Here is a 26,769-nt window from a genome sequence, read left to right on the forward strand (position 1 = left end):
GGACAAAAGCAATTTTGTATGGTGAACATTTTTAAAATCCTGACTCAGACCCAGCTGCTGGACTGTGTCTAATTCTGGACATCTCTCTTTAGGAAGGCTGTGAATTGGCATCTGTTGTTCAGAAAGGAAACCATGGTGGTGTGACTGACTGGAAGAAGAAGAAGACCAAAGGCTGGACGGAAGGGACTGTAACCTGATGGGAGTGGAGGAGGAACGAATGACTGACAAGAAGTGGGTCTTAATCAGTGATGTGGTGACCCCAGGTAAGGGAGCAGAAACTGAAAGAAGAGGCAGAAGGAAGAGCTGAGACGTGGGACAAATTGGCTACCTCTCCCCAGGGGCAGGGACAGAAACGATGGGCCAACTGGTCTTCTGCTTTGTTGTATGATTTTATAATTCTACAGCTGCTTTGCTTGCATTAGCAGAATGACAGAGTTTTCAGGATGAAGATGGGATCAGGAGATATGAGATATCCTTATGGAATGGATGGGAAGAGGGCAAGATTGACACTATAACATCATTTCTCCTCCCAGAAAATTTGTTTGACATGTTTTTGTGGTATTTTCCAATGTTTGGTGTTATTCTCATTATAACTGCAAGATTTGAAATAAAATATCATGGAAAAAATTGCAGGGATCTAAAAACATTAAAATAAAGTTGGCCTTATGTATTATAATTGACTCAATTACTTTTTCAATCAGCAAGCAATGTGTTACAGTATAACTACAGTCCAAGTGTGTACACATTCTGTCAAATAAGTTTTCAAATTTGAATGATCATATTTTGTCAGTTCAATTCACTCCCCACTTTAAATATTCAATCCAATAATTGTTGTCCCTAATTCCAATAGTTTCGTAATTACTATCAGACGGCTCAAAGAAAATGGGAAATAAATCTACTTTTTTAATAATCCTATGACATTTCTCTTGGACCTTGCTTGTGGCAGTGTCCAGGAGATTAGTTCCTGAAGATTGAAGGTTACTCCTGGTAAGCTGGCAATCCCAACATAAAATGGTATAATTATATTGTAATTCCTTCTAGGCTTACTTGTAATGAAAGTATTAGGAAGATGTGATATAATTTCTTAAATATGTGAAATTACATACGATTTACAGCTTTAGGCCATTTGGCCCAACTGGCCTGTGAGTCTCCTGCTATCCTCTCATCTCACTCTCTCAGCGTATCCTTTTATGATGGTGGAAGTGCCGGTGTTGGACTGGGATAGATAGTATTAAAAATCACACAACACCAGGTTATAGACCAACAAGTTTATTTGGAATTACTAGCTTTTGGAGCACTGCTCCTTCATCAGATAGCTACCTAGTGTTGTGTGGTTTTTAACTGCATCCTTTTAGTCTTTTCTCCCTCCTATTTATCTAGCTTCCCCTTTAATACATCAATGCTTCAACTACTCCATGTAACTGGCATATTGTAACCATTCTGTGGGTTATTGATTTATTGGCTACTTGTTCTCATCTCCTCTGTAAGTGGGCACATCTTCTCAAAGTCCACCCTTCTTCAGTTTACTAGATGAACGCAGGTCAGATTCAAAATGGTCTGGAACTCAGTGCCTGCCAAGGTGGTGAGTCAGAAACTACTGCAACATTTAGATTTTTACACCAGGGCTATGGACTAAATGCTAGAAAATGGGGTCAGTTTAGTTAGATTTTCATTGACAGCATAAAATTGATGGGCCAAATGGCCTCCTTCTCCACTGTATTGTAAACATTTATGGGCCTACAAGACCTCTGCCACTGATAAGGTAAGCAGTCAGGTCCTGAACCAACCCCAGTAGGGTCAAGGACTGAAGACAAAAACTAGCTCGAAGGTAGAAGACAGAGGAGTATGATGGAGGATTGCCTTTGGTCTTTGATCTGATTCACACTCGATATCCAGCCAACTAGAATAACCATCCTCCCTCCCAAGGAACCTAAGTTGCTGCAGCAAGATACACTGTCACATGGCTGAGGCTCTGCATATTGATGATGGATGCTTCAATTTACTTTCCAACTTCTGTCCAGCGACCACAATTCTATCAGTTTTAAAATGGTGATGGTAAAGGATAGACCGGATCTAAAAGTTAAAGCTCTAAATTGGAGGAAGGCCAATTTTGACGGTATCAGGCAAGAACTTTCAAAGGTTGATTGGCTGCGGATATTCACAGGTAAAAGGAGAGCTGGAAAATTGGAAACCTTCAAAAATGAGATAATGAGATAGTACATTCCTGATAGGGTGAAGGGCAAGGCTGGTCAGTGTAAGGAATGCTGGATGCCTAGAGAAATGGAGGTTTTGGTCAGTAAAAAGAAGGAATATGTGTTAGGTACAGACAGCAGAGACCGAGTGAGTCCCTAGAACAGTATAAAGGCAGTAGGAGTATACTTAAGAGGGAAATCAGGAGGGCAAAAAGGGGACATGAGATAGCTTTGGTAAGTAGGGTTAAAGAGAATCCAATGGGATTCTACAAATGCAATAGGGACAAAAAGGAGAGAATAGGGCCTCTTAAAGATCAGCAAGGCTGCCGACATATGGAACCATAGGAGACGGCTGAGGCATCAAACGAGTATTTTGCATCAGTGTTAACTGAGGACGAAGATATAGAATATGGGGAAATAAATAGCGATATCTTGAAAAATGTCTATTTTACAGAGGAGGAGGTGCTGGACTGCTTAAAATGCATAAAAGTGATAAATTCTCGGGACCTGATCAGATGTACCCAACAACCCTCAGGGAAGCTAGGAAAGTGATTACTGGGGCACTTGCTGAGATATTTGTCTCATCGATAGTCACAGATGAAGTGCAAGAAAACTGGAGGTTGGCTAACGTGGTACCACTATTTAAGGTGGTAAGGACATGCCAGGGAACTATGGACCAGTGAGACTGACATCAGTGGTGGGCAAGTTGTTGGAGGGAATCCTGAGGGACAGGATTTGCATGTATTTGGAAAGGCAAGAACTGATTAGGGATAGTCAACATAGCTTTGTGCGTGAGAAATCATGTCTCACAAACTTGATTGACTTTTTTGAAGAAGTAATGAAGAGGATTAATGAGGGCACAGAGGTTGATGTGATCTATATGGACTTCAGTAAGGTGTTCGACAAGGTCCCCCACGGTAAACTGGTTAGCCAGGTTAGATCATTTGGAATACAGGCAGAACTAGCCATTTGGATACAGAACTGGCTCAAAGGTAGAAGACAGAGGATTATGATGGAGGGTTGCCTTTCAGACTGGAGGCCTGTGACCAGTGGTGTGCCACAAGGATCAGTGCTGGGTCCACTGCTTTTCATCATTTATATAAATGACTTGGATGCAAACATAGGAAGTATAGTTAGTAAGTTTACAAATGACATTAAAATTGGAGGTGTAGTGGACAGCGAAGGAGGTTACCTCAGAGTACAATGGGATCTTGATCAGATGGGCTAATGGGGGGCCGAGGAGTGGCAGATGGAGTATAATTTAGATAAATGCGAGGTGTTGCATTTTGGAAAGGCAAATCAGGACAGGATTTATACACTGAATGGTAAGGTTCTGGTGAGTGTTACTGAACAAAGAGACTTTGGAGTGCAGGTTCATAGTTCCTTGAAAGTGGGGTCGCAGGTGGATAGGATAGTGAAGAAAGCGTTTAGTATGCTTGCTTTTAGAAGTCAGTACTTTGAGTTTAGGTGTTGGGAGAGCATGTTACAACTGTACAGGATATTGGTTGGGCCACTTTTGGAATATTGTGTGCAATTCTGGTCTCATCTGATTGGAAGGATGTTGTGAACCTTTAAAGGGTTCAGAAAATATTGACAAGGATGTTGCCAGGGTTTGGGGATTTGAGCGAGAGGCTGAATAGGCTGGACTATTTTCTCTGGAGCATTGCAGGCTGAGGGGTGACCTTCTTAGAGGTTTATAACATCATGAGGGGCATGGATAGAGTAAATAGGCCAGGTTCTCTTCCCATGGTTGGGGAGTCCAGAACTAGAGGGCATAGGCTTAATTTGTGAGGGGAAAGATTTAAAGGGAACCTAAGGGGCAGCTTTTCCATGCAAATGGTGGTGTATGTATGGAATAAGCTGATAGAGGAAATGGTGGAGGCTGATACAATTACAACATTTAAAAGGCATCTGGATGAGTATATGAATAGGAAGGGGTTAGAGGGATATGGGCCAAATGCTGGCAAATGGGACTGGACTGATATAGGAACACTAATCGGCATAGACAAGTTGACTGAAGGGTCGATTTCTGTGCTGAACATCTCTCTGACTCTATGACTCTATGTGACTGACCTGGTGTCTCTTCCACTTTTACCATCCTATCATTGGTTGTATTGGAAAGATTTACATGATAGTCAACGTTTTTGGCCGTGTTATATACTAGACCACAAGACTTCCTATATCTGCCCTATCAATCCTCTAATGTTTTTAAAACTTCACTCATGGGATGTGGGCATCACTGGCTGGGCCAGCATTTATTACCTGTCCCTGGTTTTCCCTTGAGAAGGTGGAGCTGAGCTGCCTTTCTGAACTGCTGCAGTCCATGTGCTGTAGGTCAAGCCACAATGCCCCGAGGGAGGGAATTCCATGTTATAGACTTCTTTCAATTCATCCTTCAGTCTTTTCATTTCATTGACTGTTAGAAAAATCCAGTTCATTAATGACCTTTAAGGAAGGAAAGTTGCCATTCTACATGACTCCAGGTCGACAACAAAATGATTAACTCTAAACTTCTGTACTAAATTACCTCGCAAGCCACTTACTTCAAGGCTACTTCATGGTAGGCCACAAATGCTAACCTTGCTGGTGACAATCACATTTCATCAAAGAGTAAAAGAGAAGCTGCCCTTTTCAATTGTCCTATAGATTTTGGGGTAGAACATCGCAACCAAAATATTGCTTTCAGATTCTGCTCAACACATTTAGACAAAAACTTCCTTGACAAAAAGTCAATGTAAAGAGTCTAAGTGCACTCTACATGTGCATCCTATTAGTATTTCCAAATGAAGTCCATAAACAACCTGGATGAGACATTCCCTGTGCTTCTGATCTCTTTCTTGAATGTTATACAATTACCTCAGGATCCGGCTTCTAGTAACTGGACGCCACATCTGTGGTCAAGACGTCCGAGGGTACAGTGTCCAATTCTCCAGGTTCACACAAAGCAGCGAAGGCTGATCATTAGCCTGTGTGAAATTTATAATCAATCTGTCTGGCTTGGCCTGTTGTTATGGAAGCGGAAGCATATTTTGTGAGTTTTGAAGGTCTGATTTTGTTTATGTTGTGAGATCGTAGCTCGGGTTTAGCAAGAAACTTGTCACCAAATTTGAACATTTCAGTAAGGACACGTTCATAACATGGAGGCTGCTTTGTTCTCTGTTTAGTGATTATTAGAAAAACTGAATGGGAATTGGACAGTGTCTGTTCCTTGAAGGAACACATTGTAGAGTATCTACACCCACATCACAAATACATTTTTATTATTTTCAATTCATAATGTAGATTTTAACAAGCTGTTTCACCTTGTCTGTAACTACAGACCTAGGACAAAGTTTGAGTTTGAAGGAGATAAATTCAGGACTGACCTGAGGAAAGAATATTACTGTGAGTATGAAATTCATGACACAAATTCCTCACAGAGACAATAGAAACAGCATTGGTTTATTAACACGTAAAATCAAAAGACATCTTTCAGATAATAACATTTTGGGGCCTGATGATGTTTCAGTAATTTGAGACAGATGTATGGTGAGTGTTTGGGAGGAGTTGTCAGTATGGAAACCGTATATGTCACATTATTTCATCCGAGGGTGACTCATTTTCCCTTCCCCCTCCTTATCTCAGTCCCAAGCCTCTAACTCGGCACTGCCCTCTTGACCTGTCCATCACCTTTCCCATCTATCCACTCCACTCTCCTCCCTGACCTATCACCTTCTCCCCACCTTCATCTATCTACTGTATTCCCAGCTACCTTCACCCCAGTCCTAACCCCCCTCCCATTTATCTCGCAGCCCCCTGGCCCACAAGCCTCATTCCTGATGACGGGCTTATGCCCGAAACGTCGATTCTCCATATCCTTGAATGCTGCTTGACCTGTTGAGCTTTTCCAGCACCACACTCTTGACTCTGATCTCCAGCATCTGCCGTCCTCACTTTCTCCTACTATTATTGCGTTTCATGATTATTAGGATGGTGGACAGAGAACTAACTGGACCTTGCCTTTTATTCCCAGCAATATCTATGCTCCAATGCCTGTTACGTGTATGATTGATAAACATAAAGCCATGAGACATGGGGTTATGTATTGGCTGTGAGCATTGACCTGTATGGGATGTAAGTGGTCATGTGTCTGTAGGAGGAGTTCCCAATGTTTCTACAGAGGGAAGGGCATGTCAGTATGGGAACTGTAAATGTCACATTGATTCATCCCAGTGTCAATCATGAATGAGCAATGTAATTGAACCATATACAATTAATTCCAGAAGCAGCTTTTATAAAGCTGCTGTGTGGGTTGAAAGAGTGCTCAAGTCATACAGCATGGTAACAGACCTTTTGGTCCAACTCGTTCTTGCCAAACAAGTTTCCAAACTAATCTAGTTCCACTTCCTTGCATTTGGCCCATATCCCTCTAAACCTTTCCTATTCATGTACCAACCCAAATGTCTTGTCAATGCTATAAGTGTACCCTCAACCATCACTTCCTCTGGCAGCTCATTCCACAGATGAACCACCCTCTGTGTGAAAACATTGCCCCGCAGGTGCCTTTTAAATCTTTCTCTTCTCACCTTAAATATATACCCTCTAGTTTTGAACTCTAGGGAAAAGACCTTTGCTATTCATCTTATCGATGCCCCTCATGATTTTATAAACCTCTATAAAAGAAGTTGGGATGAATCAGTAAGACACGATGGCTCAGTGGCTAGCACTGCTGCCTCACAGTGCCAGGGACCTGGGTTCAATTCCCACCTCAGGCAACTGTCTGTGTGGCGTTTGTACATTCTCCCCGTGTCTGCGTGGATTTCCTCTGGGTGCTTTGGTTTCCTCCCACAGTCACAAAGATGTGCAGGTTAGGTGAATTGGCCATGCTAAATTGCCCGTAGTGTTAGGTGCATTAGTCAGGGATAAATGCAGAGGAATAGGTCTGGGTGGGTTGCTCTTTGGAGGGTCAGTGTGGACTTGGAGGGCCTGTTTCCACATTATAGTAATCTAATAAATAAAAACAAGAGCTATCAATAAGTCTCCTGATATATTTGGTTCTTGAAACAGGCCATGTTCAAATGTGTTCCTGCTTCTGAGATGTAATTATTGTATTTGAGCCCGAGTAGATACAGTTCAGGCAGCATCCGAGAAGCAGGAGAATTGAGGTTCCAGGCGTAAGCCCTTCATCAGGATTGACATTGCTGATGAAGGGCTAATGTCGAAATGTTGCTTCTCCTGCTCCTCGGATGCTGCCTGACTTGCTGTGCTTTTCCACTGCCACACTTTTCAACTCTGATTTTTTAGCATCTGCAGTCCTCACTTTCCCCTAGTAGAGAAAGACTGAGGCAGCGGGAGACCAGAGGACTGACTCTGAAGGATGAGTTGTTATTCAACAAGATGCTGGGGGAGGTGGGGGACATGTCTCTTTAGCCTTGGTAACAGACTACCTGGAAAAAAACACTGAAAGTAAGAAAACCATGAGAAAGACCACATGAAAGCATTGCATTTCCTCATCCCTCAAATTGGCTTAAGAATTTCAGCTGTTAGTATTGAAAATAAAGTAGGACGGAGCTATTCAGCTTCTTGTTCCTGTTCCACCATTCAATCTGATCATAGATAATTTAGCTCAATTTGTACAAGACAGGCTCTACAACCCTAAGTACCATTGTCTAACAAAAATCTACCCGTCTATATTTTGAATTTTCAGTTGATCTCCAAACTTAATAGCTTTTGAGGGCAGAGAGTTCAGATTGCCAATATCATTTGAGCTAAGACGTGCCATGGGAAAGAATACTCTGGATGAATTCAATGCACGTTCAGCACCTGATTCCCGTTTGTGAAAGGATCAGTGACAGGGCTTTGAATGAACAATGCAAAAAAAAAATCATTCAAATGACATTTGCAGCAAACTGGAGTTGATATAAGGCCATATTCATCAGCTGGCAAGAGCCCTGAATTCCTAAATTAAATGTGTCTCAACTAGTTTTACATATAAGACATTCACACGAACAATCGAGAAAATAATGAAGTGCCATTAATTGTTTGTCTGCCTAAGATTAATGAATCTTCTACACTTCACACACCTTCAACACCTGTCAGTTTTACATAAGGGCAAATACAAATTACGATTAGAACCTCTCATCCTCATGAGCTAATAAAATTCAATCATTGATAATAACACCATAATAATTAGAGTGTTAAAGGAAATTTTATTCTGAGAATCTCACTGATTTGGAAGCAAGACCTTACCTTCCCTTTCTCTTTGCATCATAATCAGACTGAAACACCTTTTATTTGATTTTACTGTAATCTACAGACAGAATAGGGATTGCTCAGATCTTTCAGCATAATTTCTGCATGCCTTTGAATTCTGCCCTTAAGACCATACTACAGAGAAATAGCAGAAGGCCAATCAGCCCATCAAGTCTGCTCCACCATTCAGCAAGATCATGACTGATCCTATAATCATCAACTCCACCTGCCTGCCTCTTCGCCTTATTTATTAATAGTTAGAAATCTGTCTATCTTAGCCTTGAACATACATATCAGCCCAGCCTCTACAGCCCTCTGCACTTCTCTTGCATATTCCTGATTCTCATTGGTGGCAACGTCTTCAACGGATTGGGCCTACACCGAATTCCAAAAATTGTTCGATGGCAATATTCTACTCTGTAAAAGGTAAAAACAATGACTGCAGACGCTGGAAACCAAATTCTGGATTAGTGATGCTGGAAAAGCACAGCAGTTCAGGCAGCATCTGAGGAGCAGTAAAATCGACGTTTCAGGCAAAAGCCCTTCATCAGGAATACAGGCAGAGTGCCTGAAATATTCTACTCTGCCTGGCAATAAATAGATCACTCGGGTCAGTTTTGGGAGGCGGGGGGGGGGTCACTGAGGAGGAGTTTAAAGATTACAGACAGTTTATGAAGAGATAGATAGAGACAGATTCTTAGAGCAATTGACAGGGTAGATGCGGAAGGGTTGTTTTCCTTTGTGGGAGAGTTTAGGTCCAAAGGACATAATCTCAGAATAAGGGGGTCACATATTTAAGGCAGAGTTGAGGAGGAATTTCAGTAAGAGAATCAAGGATAATGGGGAAAGGGCAGGAAAGTGGAATTGAGGATTAACAGGTCAGCCATGATCTCTCTTATTGGCAGAGCAGACTTGATAGCTGAATAATCTACTTAGAGTCATAGAGATGTACAGCACAAAAACAGACCCTTCAGTCCAACTCGTCCATGCCGACCAGATCTCCTAACCTAATCCAGTCCCATTTGCCAGCATTTGGCCCATATCCCTCCAAACCCTTCCTATTCATATACCCATCCAGATGCCTCTTAAATGTTGTAATTGTATCAGCCTCCACCACTTCCTCTGGCAGCTCATTCCATAAATGCACTATCTTCTACATGAAAAAGTTGCTCTTTGGGTCCCTTTTAAATTTTTCCCCTCTCACCCTCAATCTATGACCTCCAATTCTGGACTCCCCCACCCCAGGGAAAAGACTTTGTCTATTTATCCTAGCCATGGCCCTCATGATTTTATAAACCTCTATAAGGTCACCCCTCAGCCTCTGACGTTCCAGGAAAACAACATCTTTCCTATAGGAAGAATACCAGAATTGCACGCAATATTCCAAAAGTGACCTAACCAATGTCCTGTACAGCTGCAACATGACCTCCCAAATACTATACTCAATGTCCTGTCCAATAAAGGAAAGCATATGAAATGCCCTCTTCACTGTCTTATCTACCTACGACTCCACTTTCAAGGAGCTATGAATCTGCGCTCCAAGGTCTCTTTGTTCAGCAACACTCCGCAGGACCTTACCATTAAGTGTATAAGTCCTGTCCTGATTTGCCTTTCCAAAATGCAGCACTGCACATTTATCTAAGTTAAACTCTATCTATCACTCCTCAGCCCATTAGTCCACTTGATCAGGATCCTATTGTACTCTGAGGTAACCTTCTTCACTGTCCACAACATCTCCAATTTTGGTTAAATCCAAAATTTAATGTAATTACTGTCAAAGCCTGGGTTAACATGTAGATTGTAAGTTGGTTCATCATGCTTGTTGTGGCTCTTTGAAGGAACTGTTCAATCACACTCCTTCCCCCAGTGTTCTTGCTCTACAACCTTGAGTCTTTTTCAAGTATTTACCCAATTCATTTTCAAAAGATACCACTGAATTTCAGACCATGAATTCTAAACAACAGAATACAAAAACATAACTGACACTGGTTCCTTTGCCAATGATCTAAGACAGGGTCCTCGGGATCCAGAGCCTCTCAGCAGCTGGAACAATTCTCCTGATTTGCTCCATAAAAACGCCTCATAATTTTCACTAAATCTCTGTTCTATGAGGGTGGGGTGGAGAAACAGCTTCACATTGTCTTTCATGTCAACAGATTATAGAATTCATTTATCACAACTTTATCCATTTCTCAAAGCACTTCCCATAGAGTTATTTTGTAACATAGTCACGGAGTATTACTATGTTGATGAATGCAGGAGCCATATGGCAAGCAGCAAGTTTTACTGTATGTCTCAATACACATCCATCAAACTCTTCCTTGCTGGTCTTCATCAGCTTCCAATTTTCATATTTGTTTTCAAGTCCTTCCATGACCTCATTTCATTCAATCTCTGCAACCTCTTTAGATTACCTACAGATTACTTACAGTGTGGAAACAGGCCCTTCCGCTCAGCAAGTCCACACCAACCCTCCAAAGAGCAACCCACCCACACCCCTACATTTACGTCCTTCACCTAACACTACGGGCAATTTAGCATGGCCAATTCACCTAACCTGCACATTTTTGGACTGTGGGAGGAAACCGGAGCACCTGGAGGAAACCCACACAGACACGGGGAGAATGTGCAAACTCCACGCAGACAGTTGCCTGAGGCGGGAATTGAACCCGGGTCTCTGGCACTGTGCCACTGTGCCGCTCTTCAGCTCTAATAACTGTTACATAAGTTAATGGTTTTGAAAGAGTTAACATTTGAGCTATACTGTGCTCTACCCACTCTGATGACATCATTTAGATGTAGTTGGACTCTAGCATAGTCTTCTGGTGTGTCTTCCTTACCTCTTGGTGGTAATAGTTAATGTGCCTAACAGTTAATGAAACCTGTAATTAGCTACTGTTATGTAAAAAAACTGTATCATGTTATCAAGACATACTTCACCTGTTGAGATATATTCATGGTCTATCCTCCACCATGGACAACTGAACATCCTTAAACTAGCATTGGAAGGACAGTTGGTGATTGTACTCTATCCCAACCACAGGCCACCAATAGTTGGAACCCAGACACCAGAATATAACATAGTGTTAGCACTGAACATCCTATCATATTATAATGAAAACCTCCACAATTTCTTCACTCTTTCAATTCTTGTTTCTTCTGCATTACAAATTTCCTTCATTCATCTTGTCGCTCCATCTTGAGCCACCTGGACCTCCAAGCCCTCGATTTTCTTTCCCAAATCGCTCCACTTCACTCCTTTTAAGTACCTCCCCCAAATTGAGCTCTTCAACTAAACCAAAACATGGACAATAGGAGCAGGAGTACGCCCGTCGGGCCTGCACCACCATCCAATACGATCATGGCCTATCATGCAATGTCAGTATTCCATTCCCACTTTCTCTCCATACCCCTTGATCTCTTTAACCGCATGGGCCACAAGCAGCTCCCTCTTGAGTGTATCTAACAACTGGTCCCAACAGCTTCCTGAGGGAGAGAATTCCACAGGTTTATTACTGTCTGAGTGAATCTTCATCTCAGTCCTGAATGTCTTATTCCTTATTCTTAGACTGTGACCCCTATTCTTAGACTGTGACTGTAATCGTGTGGTCACCTCATTCTATCTCTTTAAGTGGCTTGGCATCAGATGTTAGGGGAAAGTAAGATCTGCAGATGCTGAAGATCAGAGTCGAGAGTGTGGTGCTGGAAAAGCACAGCAGGTCTGGTAGCATCTGAGGAGCAGGAAAATCGACATTTCGGGCCGGAGCCCTTCATCAAGAATGAGGCCTGAAATGTCAATTTTCCTACTCCTCGGATGCTGCCTGACATGTTGTGCTTTTCCAGCAACACGCTGGCATCAGATGTTGTTTGATTAAACATAAGTTGATCCAAATGTCAAAAGGCATTGAGAACCCAATCCATTTTTGATGGTGCTGTTTAAGGGGAAAGATATTGCCCACAAATTTTTGCCACTCTTTCACAAGTATGGTGGAATACTGGCTTCAGTTTCATACATTGTCCAAAACACAGCGCTTCTGATGGTACAGGGTTTCTTCGATAATGCATTGATTTAAGCTGTGCCTATTAGCCTGGATTATTTGCTGACCTCTTTTACTGAGATTTAAATGCATAATCTTTTTTTGACTCAAAGGTCAGGTTGCTAGCAACTGAGCTATGGTGTCAAATAAAAAGCTTACAATTTCTAGGTATTTGTCAGACAATGAAAAATGTGTCAGAGACCTTTCAAAGGTGGAAGAAAGAGGGATGACATACAAAAGACAAAAGAACGTGGCATTTAGGAGAGGAATGAAGGGATTGGGTAAGATACTGGTGTACTAATTACCTTACAGGACTAATACTGCAGGAAATACAAGTTCGAATCCGAGCAGTTTGATCATTTGAATTGAGTTAGAAAAAACACAGGTTAAATTTAAAGACTGGTATCAGTGAAAGTGACCACAATCAGTGATAGTGACTTGTGTCCAACCAGTCCACTAATGTCCTCGGATTCCCTAAACTGCGCAAAATGTCACTCTAACCCCACCAACTCTCCGAGCAAACCAGGTTCCAATCTGGGCAATTAGCAATGGGCAATAAATACCCGCCAACCTTGCCCACAAATAATAAGTTTTTAAGACGTTGTTGCAGAATTTAAAGATAGTAGGATCATGGAGGAGCTACACTGCAGGTTCATCAGAATGACACGAGTGTCAGAAGGGATACATTATAATCACAGACTTCATTGACCACTGCATCCCCTTGAGCTATTGAAGATAAAGCTTAGTTCGAGACAAAAGAATTGCAGATGCTGGAATCCAAAGTAGACAAGCAGGAGGCTGGAAGAACACAGCAAGCCAGGCAGCATCAGGAGGTGGAGACGTCCGGCGTTTTGGGTAGAACCCTTCTTCAGCAATGAAGGTGGGGGCAGTGGGAGTTGCAGATAAAGATGAGGAGTGGGGAAGGTTATGGGTGGGGACAGGAATGGAGTGATGAGGTGGTGATAGATGAATACAGGTGGGAGGTAGAATCTGTTAGATTGACAGAAGGAATGAATCTGATTAGTAGCTGGAAGGAGGGATCGGCCAGAGGGATGGAAGGGAGGAAGTGGGACTGGAGCAGGAGTTGGGGGATGGGTGCAAAGGTTATTTGAAATTGGAGAACTCAGTGTTGAGTCCTCTGGGCTGTAGACTGCCCAGGCGGAAGATAAGGCAGCAATCTGACTTGAAATGATTGAAGTAGTCCATAAGACAGAAAGCAACATACTCTCATCTCTGATTTCCAGCATTTGTAGACCTCACTGTCTCTATATCCCTCCAAACCCTTCCTATTCTTATACCCATCCAGATGCCTTTTAAAGGTTGCAATTGTACCAGCCTCCACCACTTCCTCTGGCAGCCCATTCCACAAAGGTACCACCCTCTGCATGAAAACATTGCCCCTTATATCTCTTTTATATCTTTCCTCTCTCATCCTAAATGTATGCCCTCTAGTTCTGGAATATCCTACCCCAGGGAAAAGACTCTGGCTATATCCCCTATCCATGCCCCTCATGATTTTATAAACCTCTATAAGGTCACCTCTCAGACTCCAATGCTCCAGGGAAAACAGCCCCAGCCTATTTAACCTCTCCCTCCAGCTCAAATCCTCCAACCCTGGCAACATCCATGTGAATCTTATCTGAACCCTTTCAGGTTTCACAACATCCTTCAGATAGGAAGGAGACCAGAATTGCATGCAATATTCCAAAAGTGGCCTAACCAATGTCCTGTATGTCCTCCCAACTCCTGTACTCAATATTCGGACCAATACAGGAAAGCATACCAAATACCTTCTTCACTATCCTATCTACCTGCGACTCTACTTTCAAGGAGCTGGCACCTGCACTGCAAGGTCTCTTTGTTCAGCAACACTCCCTAGGACCTTACCATTAAGTATATAAGTCCTGCTAAGATTTGCTTTCCCAAAAAGAAGCACCTCGCATTTATTAAAATTAAACTCCAACTGTCACTCCTCAGCCCATTGGCCCATCTGATCAAGATTCTGTTGTAATCCAAGGTAACCTTCTTCGCTGTATACTACACCTCCAATTTTAGTGTGATCAGCAAACTTACTAACTATACCTCTTAAGCTCACATCAAATCATTGATATAATTTATACGAAAATTAGTGGACCCAGCACCGATCCTTGTGGCACTCCACTGGTTACAGGCCTCCAATCTAAAAAACAACTCTTCACCACCACCCTCTGTCTTCTACCTTTGAACCAGTTCCGTATCTAAATGGCTAGTTTTCCCTGTATTCCATGAGATATAACCTTGCTTACGAGTCTCCCGTGGGGAACCTTGTCAAACGCCTTACTGAAGCCCATATCGATCACATCTACCACTCTGCCCTCATCAATCCTCTTTGTTACTTCTTCAAAAAACTCAATCAAGTGTGTGAGACATGATGTCCCATGTGTTGACTATCCTTAATCAGTTCTTGCCTTTCCAAATACATGTACAACCTGTCCCTCAGGATTCCCTCCAACAACTTGCCCACCACCGTTGTCAGGCTCACTGGTCTATAGTTCCCTGGCTTGTCCTTACCACCTTTCTTAAATAGTGGCACCACGTTTGCCAACCTCCAGTCTTCTGGCACCTCACCTGTGACTATCCATGATACAAATATTTCAGCAAGAGGCCCAGCAATCACTTCCCTAGCTTCCCACAAAGTTCTAGAGTACACCTGATCAGGTCCTGGGGATTTATCCACTTTTATGTGTTTCAAGACATCCAGCACTTCCTTCTCTGTAATATGGACATTTTTCAAGATGTCACCATCTATTTCCTTACATTCTATATCTTCCATGTACTTTTCCACAATAAACACTGATGCAAAATATTCATTTAGTATCTCCCCCATCTCCTGCAGCTTCACAACAAAGGCTGCCTTGCTGATCTTTGAGGGGCTCTATTCTCTCCCTAGTTACCCTTTTATCCTTAATGTATTTGTAAAAACCCTTTGGGTTCTCCTTAACTCTATTTGCCAAAGCTATCTCGTGTCTCTTTTTTGCCCCTTAAGATTTCCCTCTTAAGTATACTCCTATTGCCTTAATACTCTTCTAAGGATTCACTTGATCTATCCTGTGTATACCTGACACATATGCTTCCTTCTTTTTCTTAACCAAACCCTCAATTTATTTAGTCATCCATATACCTATCAGCCTTTCCTTTCACCTTAACAGGATTATACTGTCTCTGGGCTCTCGTTATCTCATTTCTGAAGACTTCCCATTTTCTAGCCATCCCTTTACCTGCGAACATCTGCCTCCAATCAGCTTTTGAGAGTTCTTGCCTTATACCATCAAAATTGGCCTTTCTCCAATTTGGAACTTCAACTTTTAGATCTGGCCCAGCTTTTTCCATCACTATCTTAAAACTAATAGAATTACAGTCGCTGGCCCCAAAGTGCTCCCCAACTGACACCTCAGTCATCTGCCCTGCCTTATTTCCCAGCAGTAGTTCTCTAGTAGGTACATCCACATACTGAATCAGAAAATGTTCTTGTTTACACTAACAAATGTCTCTCCATCTAAACCATTAACACTATGGCAGTCCCAGTCTATGTTTAGAAAGTTAAAATCCCCTATCATGAGGATCAGTGGTCGGCACAACATCGTGGGCTGAAGGGCCTGTTCTGTGCTGTACTGTTCTATGTTCTATAACCATCCTATTATTCTTACAGATAATTGAGATCTCCTTACAAATTTGTTTCTCAATTTCCCTCTGACTATTAGGGGTCTATAATACAATCCCAATAAGTTGACTATCCCTTTCTTTTTTGTCAGTTCCACCCAATTAACTTCCCTGGATGTATTTCCGGGAATATCCTCCCTCAGCACAGCTGTAATGCTATCCCTTGTCAAAAACACCACTCCCCCTCCTCTCTTGCCTCCCTTTCTGTCCTTCCTGTCGCATTTGTATCCTGGAACATTAAGCTGCCAGAGTATATTAGTCCCCTTCCAATTCAGGTGCAATCCATCCTTCTTGTACATGTCACTTCTACCCCAAAACAATGATCCAAAAATGTGAATCCTTCTCCCATACACCAGCTCCTCAGCCATGCATTAAGTTGCTCTATCCTCCTATTCCTACTTTCACTATGTCACAGCACCAGGAGTAATCCAGATATTACTACACTCGAGGACCTCCTTTTTAAATTCCTGTGTAACTCTCTATGTTCTCCCTTCAGAATCTCAACCTTTCCCTTTCCTATGTATAAATGACCTCCTGCTGGCCCCTCTCCCCCTTGAGAACAGTCTGCACCCTCTGAGACATCCTTGATCCTGGCACCAGGAAAGGAACACACCATTCTGATTTTTCACTGCTGACCACAGAAACGTCTGTCTGTGCCTCGGACTAGAGAGTCCCCTAACACGATGGATCTCTTGGAACCCAACGTACCCCTCACTGCATTAGAGCCAGTCTCAATACCAGGAACTTGGCTGTTCATGCTACATTTCCCTGAGAATCCATCACTCCCTACATTTTGCAAAACAGCATACTTGTTTGAGATGGGGATAGCCACAGAAGACTCTTGTACTATCTGCCTACCTCTCCTACCTTTCCTGGAGCTAACTCATTTATCTTACTGTATCTGCAACTTTTCTCCTTTCCTATAACTGCCATCCATCACACCCCCTGCTCTTGTAAATTCCTTACTGCCTCTATCTGTCATTCCAACCGTTCCATTTGATCTGATCAGAATTCGCGACCAACATTTATTGCAGATATAATCCTCAATAATTCGTAAACTCTCCCTAAACTCCCACATCTGACAAGAAGAGCTACTAAGGGCTGTTTTTGTTTCTTCCAATCTACAGACACAGAAAATAGCCCCATCTTATTCCTCTACAAAACACTGCTCCAGGCTAACTTAATACTTATGGAATATATTTTTAAGTTTAGTCAAGAGACCTATCTCAATAAAACATACAATCAAGAAAGAACCCACTCTATTCATTACTGCAGACTCCCCAAGGCCGCACATAACACTATTCACTTTTCTGTCTCTGTACTGTGACCTCTCCCATACAGGTTCCTCCAAGATTGGTTGTGAATTTCACTATTTGTTCATTTTCCCAGATGCATTCCGCCGACTAGATATCATAAATTAATCTTTTCCCACTTGCCAGCATTTAACCCAATCCATCTAAACCCTTCCTATTCATGAATCCATCCAGATACCTTTTAAATTTTCTAATTGTACCAGCCTCCACCACTTCATCTGACAGCTCTTCAGCTCTTCATCCTGTCCATGCCCCTATTAACCTCTATAAGGTCACCCCTCAGTTCCCAATGCTCCAAAGAAAATAGCCCCAGCCCATTAAGCCTCTACCTATAGCTCAAACTCTCCAACTCTGGTAATATTCTTGTAAATCTTTTCTGATACTTTTCAAGTTTAACAACATCTTTCCTATAATAAGGAGACCAGAATTGAATGCAGTATTGCAAAAGTTCACAGCCGCAACACAACATCCCAACTCCTACAAGACTCTCCTGCTCCTTGGATGCTGCCTGACTGGCTGTGCTTTTCCAGCACCAAACTCATCCTAACTCCTATATTGAATGTATTGAGCAACAAAGGCAAGCGTACCAAACACCTTATTCAATATCCTGTCTACCTGCGACTCTACCTTCAAGGAACTTCAAGGAATCTACTTTGTCCAGATATTCCAGCAAGCAATGTCCACATCCATAAGTGAATGAAGAAAAACAAGGAAGTTAAATTACACATGTCGGAAACACTGGTGGCAAGCCCAAGTCTGGATAATGTTCAGGTTGTTGCTTTTGAACATAGACTGCTTCAGTATCTGAGCACATGAATGGTGCTAAACATCATCAGCAAACATCCTGAACTTCTGATCTTATGATGGAGGGAAGGTCATTTGTAAATCAGCTATGACTCCAACTAGCAGAGAGATTCCCGCTAATTCCCTTTGACCCCAGTTTTGCTCAGGCTCCTTGATGCCACACTTGGTTGAATGCAGCCTTGACATCATGGTCTGTCACTCTCACCTCATCTCTGGAATTCAGCTCTTTTGTCCATATTTGAACTGTGGCTGTAATGAGTTCAGGAGTTGCGTGGCCCTGACAGAACCCAAACTGGGCATCACTGGGGATATTATTGATGAGCAGGCACTGCTTGATAGCACTGTTGACAACATCTTCTATCTTCTACACCATGTATCTTGATTGCCAAAACTAAGGAAGCTTTAGTAACCACACTCACAATTTGTCCTGCACCTTCAGTATTTATGGGCGTATACACCTAAGTCCCTCTGCCCCTGCGCTCTCATTAAAATTTTCTGTGAATTTCCTACGAGTTCCAGAGAGCCAGAATCAGATATGTCAGGCTTCCATTTGAGGGTTACAGAAGTGAAAACAGAATTTTAAAATCATCACCTCATCATAAATACGTCAACAGGCTTGGAAGCCTGAGCCACTCATTTTCTTCCAATGTAAGATATTTGACCCTGCCAATATCTGTCTGATCAAATGGTAGACTGTGGTTTGTATTAATATGAATGATGCACAAAAACAGTACCATTTGTAAAAGGTTTTGGACATTCTGCCAATTTTGAATGACTTGTAATCCAGTTTTTATTTTGCAAGGCTGAATCGTAATTAAGCAGCCACGCTTGTAATCTTTACTTGATTGTGTAATGCTTTTCTGTAAAATATTTTACAATAGTACAGGCCAGGTGCCAAGGATGAAAAAATGTCATGCAGTTTCTCACCTCTTCAGAGCCTGACGATACTCAGCTGGTTGAGACAACCTGGTTCAGCTCTGGCACCTCATAAATTACTAACAAGAATGTCATGCGATAAAAGAGACAGTTAGAGCAGCAGTAAATCAGGAGGGACTGCACTGCAGATTCCTTCACATAATGAAATGTCAGGCAATGCTCCAAACTCTCATTAAAATTATGAATATTTAACAAGGTTGAAGCAGTAAATTTGAACTTAATAGTTAAAATAATAAAGCACAATTCACCTCTGCCTTAAATCTAGGCAGCAGGCTTTGTATCAGTGCATAAATAGGAAAAGGCATTTTTTCTCTGCACCAACAAGACTACATTCATTTCAAATTGTCATGAATGGAGCAAAAAAAAAATCAAGGGAAAGATATTGAACACAGAAGATTGTTGTTGGAGGAGCTAAGGTAATGTTGCATTTTTTAATGAAACTTTGTAGTAAATAGCTGCGGCAGCGAGAGAGGGAAGGGGGCATTAGCAATCCTTTAGGTCTCTTTCTGGCCTCAAAACCACTGCAGACCAATTTGTTCATTCTAGGGCAGAGGTTTCTGTGTCAACCCTTCACAATTCGCGGTTATAATCCCCCAAGGCTCCTTTGACAGTCTTTATCAAACCCAAAACATCTGCCACCCTGAAGGGGCATTAGGTACATGGGAACTCGATCAATTGAAAGATCCCTCCAAGTGTAACACGCAAAATAATTACCATTCCTTCACTGTCACTGGGTTAAAATCTTGGAATTCTCTCCCTCACAGCACCCCTAACAGGAGTACCTTTGGTCCAAATCAGCAGCATGGTGGTTCAGTGGTTAGCACTATTGCCTCGTAGTGCCAGGGACCCACATTCAATTCCAGCCTTGTGTGACTATCTGTGTGGAATTGAATAGAAATTTATTTTTATATGAATAATAAAGTGAAAAGTTTTATAAGTCATCCTACCGTGGCATCAATGACAGAAGTCATACATAATAATTTTTAAAAAGTAGAATTAAGACAAAGTTCTTCACAGTTTAGTTAATGGTTCCTGGCCTCGGAGAAAGCCAATTTAGGAATGATGGAATACCCTGAAGGTGCAGCTGGGACAGGTCTGCCATGCCCGATGCTGGATACCAGGCCAGAAGCCTCCACCAAAGAAGACCGCCAGGCTGAGCCAAGACTGCAACTCCTGGACGAGAGTACCTGCTGGGCTGTTGGAATACCTGGACACTGAAGATGAAGAAGCTCTTCAGATGGGACTGAGATTGCCACACCAGGCCAGGACTGCCTTTCTCCACCTTCAGTAGCCTGGGCCTAGCCGTGGAACTGGAGCCTTGCTCTAGCCTGCAAGTTGAGGCTGGGTGAGTCAGTTCGTGACCCGTTCCTTACTCACCGGGGGACTCCAGGCTAGGTTTGCATTTGCATGTTCTCCCTGTGTCTGCATGAGTTTCCTCTGGGTGCTCCAGTTTCCTCCCACAGTCCAAAGATGTGCAGGTTAGGTGGATTGACCATGTTAAATTGCACATAATGTCCAGGGATGCTTAGGCTTTGGAAATGCAGGGTTACAGGGATAGGATAGGGGATGGGGATGGGGATGGGGATGGCTCTGGGTGGGATGGTCTTTGGAGGGTCAGTACAGACTTGATGGGCCGAATGACCTCTTTCTGTACTGTAGGGGGGTTTATGATGATAAATCATTCTGATTTTGGAAGGTTTAGGAAATTGACTGCTTGCTCTGAACACTTCTCATTTACACCAATCCTTTCAGTTCTGATCTCGCAGCAAGTCCCATTCACCCATCACTCCTATGATTGACATGAGGCACCAGGCATTTAAGGAACAAGTTGAAAATCATAAAGATAAGCTGAAGAATGAGGTGGAAAACTTTTGACTGTCAGCCAACTATGTCCTGTTTAAGAGAGCTTACAAGAAGAAGGTTTTCCAGAGAATGAACTGCTACAGTTGAGTCTTGGACAATACTTTTAACATCAACATTCCTCAACATCACTTAAATAGAAATAAGAATAAAATACAGCTGATGCTGGTGATCTGAATTAAAAACAAAAAGGGAAAGAAAATCTCAGTAGCTCTGGCAGCATCCTTGGAGACAGAAACACCGTTACAGTTACAAGCCCAATATATGACTTCTTTGGAATTAAAAACTGATGATCTGGTCATTATTTCATTTCTATTTGTGGGAGATTTTGGTTTATAAAACAGTTGTCACATTTCCTGGTAACAGTGACCAAACTTCCATGTATTTAGAATCATAAAATCCCTACAGTGCAGAAAGAGGCCACGCAGCCCGTCGAATCAGCTCCAATCTCTGAAGAGCATCCCACCCAGACACATGCTTTATGGCCAGTGAGCTCATCTGGGTTTTGGTTAGTTCAGACTGCTGGGTGGCTGGTTTGCAATGCAGAGTAACATCAACAGTGTGGTCTTAATTCTCACACCGACTGAGGTTACCATGACAGGTCTAGGTATCCCTACGCTCATCCATGTGCTTGGTCACCTTCTCAAAAAACTCAGTGAGGTTTGTCAGACACGAATTACCCTTGACAAAAAACCATGTTGACTACCTTCAGTCAAATTGTTGCTTGCCAGATGATTATAAATCTTATCTCTTATAATCCTTTCCAAAACTTTTCCTACAACAGATGTAAGGCTCACTGGTCTATAATTACCTGGGTCATCTCTACTGCCCTTCTTGAACAAGGGCACAACATTTGCAATCCTCCAGTCCTCTGGTACTAAATCTGTAGACAATGACGACTCAAAGATCATAGAGTCATAGAGATGTACAGCATGGAAACAGACCTTTCGGTCCAACTTGTCCACGCCGACCAGATATCCCAACCCAATCTAGTCCCACCTGCCAGCACCCGGCCCATATCCCTTCCTATTCATATACCCATCCAGATGCCTTTTAAATGTTGCAATTGTACCAGCCTTCACCACTTCCTCTAACAACTCACTTCATACACGTACTACCCTCTGCATGAAAAAGTTGCCCCTTAGGTCTCTTTTATATCTTTCCCCTCTCACCTCTAGTTCTGGACTCCCCCCCCCCAGGGGAAAGACCTTGTCTATTTATCCTATCCATGCCCCTCATGATTTTATAAATCTCTATAAGGTCACCCCTCAGCCTCTGACACTCCAGTGAAAACAGTCCTAGCCTATTCAACCTTTACCTATAGCGCAAATCCTCCAACTCTGGCAACATCCTTACACAATATTTTTTGAAATAAAATCACATACATAATTTGACTTCCAACTTAGTGTTTTCCAAGGGCTAAGGATTAAGTTACAGGAAAACCGTCAGTTTATAAATTGTAAAAGATCAGCATTACAAAGGAGTTACTATTTTTTAATATTGCAGCACTATGCATGAAAACCCCGGCATTTTATAGTACTCAGAAAAGAAATCTAAATTATTGGGAAATGTTGGAGGTTATGCAAAGTGCATTTTGACAAAAGTGGCTGGGAAGACAGAGACGGAGGGATGAAGAAAATTAATCAAAGTTGTAAATTCTGGAAAAGTGTCTTGATACATAGTCTGTCAATACGAAAATGCAGCACATTTGCAAATAGTAAAATAGAAACCTCTGTCAAACCAACCAGCTCTCCTGCATACAGCAACATTCAACAAGGCCAAAGGCCCCGCCATCTCCTCCCTAGCTTCCCAGAGAATCCTCGGATAAATCCCATCTGGTCCAGGGGACATATCTACTTTCACACCTTCTAGAATTGGTAATACCTCCTCCTTACTAACCTCAATCCTTTCTAGTCTAATAGCGCATATCTCAGTCTTCTCCTCTGCAATATTCTTCTTTCCCTGAGTGAAAACAGATGGGAAATATTTGTTTAGCACCTCTCCGATCTCCACAAGCGTCCGCACCCACCTTCCCACTTCTGACTTTGACTGGCCCTATTCCTACCTTATTCATCCTTTTATTCCTCACATACCTATAGAAAGCTTTAGGATTCTCCTTTATTCTACTAAAGACTGCTCATGTCCCCTCCTTGCTCTTCTTAACTCTCTCTTTAAATCCTTCCTAGCTGATCTGTAACTCTCCATCGCGTCATCTGAACCATCTTGTCTCAACGTCACATAAGCCTCCTTCTTCCGCTTATCAAGAGATACAATTTCTTTAGTAAACCACCGTTCCCTTGCCTTTTCACTTCCTCCCTGCCTAACAGGGATATACCTATCAAAGACACGCAATATCAGTTCCTTAAACCAGCTCCACATTTCAATTGTCCCCATCCCCTGCATTTTGCTATCCCGTTCTATGGCTCCTAAGTCTTGCCTAATCGCATTATAATTGCCCTTCCCCATCTATAACTCTTGCCCTGTGGCAGGTACCTATCCCTTTTCATTGCTAAACTAAATGTAACCGAATTATGGCTGTTCTCTCCAAAGTGCTAACCTACCACTAAATCAAACAGCTTTGGGGTGGTACGGTGGCTCAGTGGTTAGCACTGCTGCCTGAAAGTGTCAAGGACCCCAGGTTTGATTCCAGCCTCGGGCGACTGTCTGTGTGGAGTTTGTACATTTTCCTGTGTTTGTGTGGGTTTCCTCCGGGTGCTCAGGTTTCCTCCCACAGTCCAAAGATGTGCAGGTCAGGTGAACTGGCCATGCTAAATTGCCCATAGTGTTAGGTGCATTAGTCAGAGGGAAATGGATCTGGGTGGGTTACTCTTTGGAGGGTCGGTGTGGACTTGTTGGGCTGAAGGGCCTATTTCCACACTGTAGGGAATCTAATTTATTCTCAGAGACAATTCCAATCACCTGACCTGGTTCATTACCAAGTACTAGATCACTAGATCCAGTGTGGCCTCCCCTTTTGTTGGCCCTTCAACATATTGTGCCAGGAAACCTTCCTGCACACATTGGACAAAAACTGATCCATCCAACATACTAAAGTTATAGCAATTACCAGTCGAGAGTGTGATGCTGGAAAAGCACAGCAGGTCAGGCAGCATCCGAGAAGCAGGAAAGTCGACGTTTCGGGCAAAAGTCCTACTCTTAACTCTAATCTCTAGCATCTGCAGTCCTCACTTTCGCCTTATAGCATTTTCAGTCAATGTTGAGGAAGTTAAAGTCCCCCATAATGACCACTCTGTTTCTTTCACTCCTACCCAGAATCGTTTTGCCAATCTTCTCCTTCACATCCCCAGAACTTAACAGAAGCCTAGAAAAAACTCCCAGCAGTGTGACCTCTCCTCTCCAGTTTCTAACATCAGCCCATACTACCTCAGTAGACAAGTCCTTGCCAAAAGTTCTTTTAGCCACTGTTATACAGTCCTTGACTAACAAAGTCACATCTCCCCTGTTTTACCATCTTCCCTGATCTTAATGAAAGATCTAAACCCTGGAACCTGCAACATCCATTCCTGACCCTGCTCTATCCATGTCTCTGAAATGGCCACAACATCAAAGTCCCAGGTACCTATCCATGCTGCAAGCTTTTTGATCAGATTAAATACCCTACAGTATGGAATCAGGCCCTTTGGCCCAACATGTCTATACCAACCCTCTGAACCAGCATCACTCTAATCCACCTCTGACTAATGCACCTGACATTATGGGCAATTGAGCATGGCCAATTCACCTGACCTGCACATCTTTGGACTGTGGGAGGAAACCGGAGCACCCTGAGGAAACCCACACAGGCACAGGGAGCATGTGTAAACTCCACTCAGTTGCCCGAGGCTGGAATCAAACCCGGGTCCCTGGTGCTGTGAGGCAGCAGTGCTAACCACTGAGCCACCGTGCCACCCCTACCAAGCTGACCTACCCTATTCCAGATACTCCTGGTGCTGAAGTAAACACACTTCAAACCAGCTTGCTGTCTGCCAGCATATTTCTGTGACTGTGAAATTCTGTCCATGTCCTTCCTACTCACATCCTCCTGTGCACTGGAACTACACCACAGGTTCCCATCCCCCTGCTGAGCTAGTTTAAACCCACCCGAATAGCACTAGCAAATTTCCCCTCTTAGTATTAGTACCCCTCTTGTTCAAGTGAAAACTGTTCTGTTTGTAGAGGTTATACCTTATCCAGAATGAGCCCCGATTATGCATATAACTGAAACCCTCCCTCCTGCACCATTCCTGCAGTCACGTGTTCAGCTGATATCTCTCCGTATTCCTTGTCTCACTATCATGTGACACGGGTAACAAACCAAAGATAACACTTCTGTTTGTTCTCTCAGCTTCCACCTTAGCTCCCTGAAATCCTGCCTTACATCCCTATCCCTCTTTCTACCTATGTCATTGGTACCTACATGGACCATGACTTGGGGCTGGTCACCCTCTCCCTTCAGGACCCCAACGACACGATTCGAGACATCATGGACCCTGGCACCTGGGAGGCAAATCACCAATCATGAGTCTCTTTCGTTCCCAACAAGCCTTCTAGCTGACCCTCTAACTATTGAGTGCCCAGTGACTAACGCTCTCTTCCTTTCCCCCCTTCCCTTCTGTGCAACAAGAACAGACTCGGTGTGGGAGACCTGCACCCCAATGCATGCCCCTGGTAAGCTGTCCCCCTCAACAGTATCCAAAATGGTATACTTGTTTTTCAAGGGATCGACCACAGGGGATCCTGTCACTGACTGTTTTTCCCCTTCTAACAGTTACCCAGCTTTCTTCATGCCCAGGAGTAGGGCAATTGACGTGGTATACATTGACTTCAGTGAAGCCTTTGATAAGGTTCCATGTGGTAGGCTTTTGGAGAAAATGCAGAGGCATGGGATTAAGGGTGATTTAGCAGTTTGGATTAGAAACTGGCTTTCTGTAAGAAGGCAGCGAGTGGTGGTTGATGGAAAATATTCAGCCTGGAGTCCGGTTACTAGTGGTGTGCCACAAGGATCTGTTTTGGGACGACTGCTGCTTGTCATTTTTATAAATGACTTAGACGCAGGCATAGATGGATGGATTAGCAAATTTGCAGACGACACTAAAGTCGGTGGAGTAGTGGATAGTGTGGAAGAATGTTGCAGGTTGCAGGGGGACTTGGATAAACTGCAGAATTGGACTGAGAAGTGGCAAATGGAGTTCAATGCAGATAAATGTGAGGTGATTCACTTTGGGAAGAATAACAGTAAGGCAGATGGAAAGATCTGTGTGGATGTGCAGAGGGATCTTGGAGTCCATGTACATAGATCCCTGAAAGTTGCCACCCAGGTTGATAGTGCTATTAAGAAGGCACACGGTGTGTTAGGCTTTATTGGTAGAGGGATTGAGTTCCAGAGCTGTGATGTCATTCTGCAACTATACAAAACGCTAGTGTGGCCTCACTTGGAATATTGTGTACAGTTCTGGTCTCCCCATTGCAGGAAGGATGTGGAAGCATTGGAAAAGGTGTAGAGGAAATTTACCAGGATGTTGCCTGAAGGAAAGGTCTTATGAGGAAAGGCTGAGGGACTTGGGTCAGTTCTCATTGAAGAGAAGGCGGCTAAGAGGAGATTTAATAGAGACACACAAGATGATCAGAGGATTAGATAGGGTGAACAGTGAGAGTCTTTTTCCTAGGATGATGACGTCGGCTTGTACAAGGGGGCAT

Source organism: Chiloscyllium plagiosum, chromosome 20 (assembly GCF_004010195.1).
Source record: "Chiloscyllium plagiosum isolate BGI_BamShark_2017 chromosome 20, ASM401019v2, whole genome shotgun sequence".
Classification (NCBI taxonomy): Eukaryota; Metazoa; Chordata; class Chondrichthyes; order Orectolobiformes; family Hemiscylliidae; genus Chiloscyllium; species Chiloscyllium plagiosum.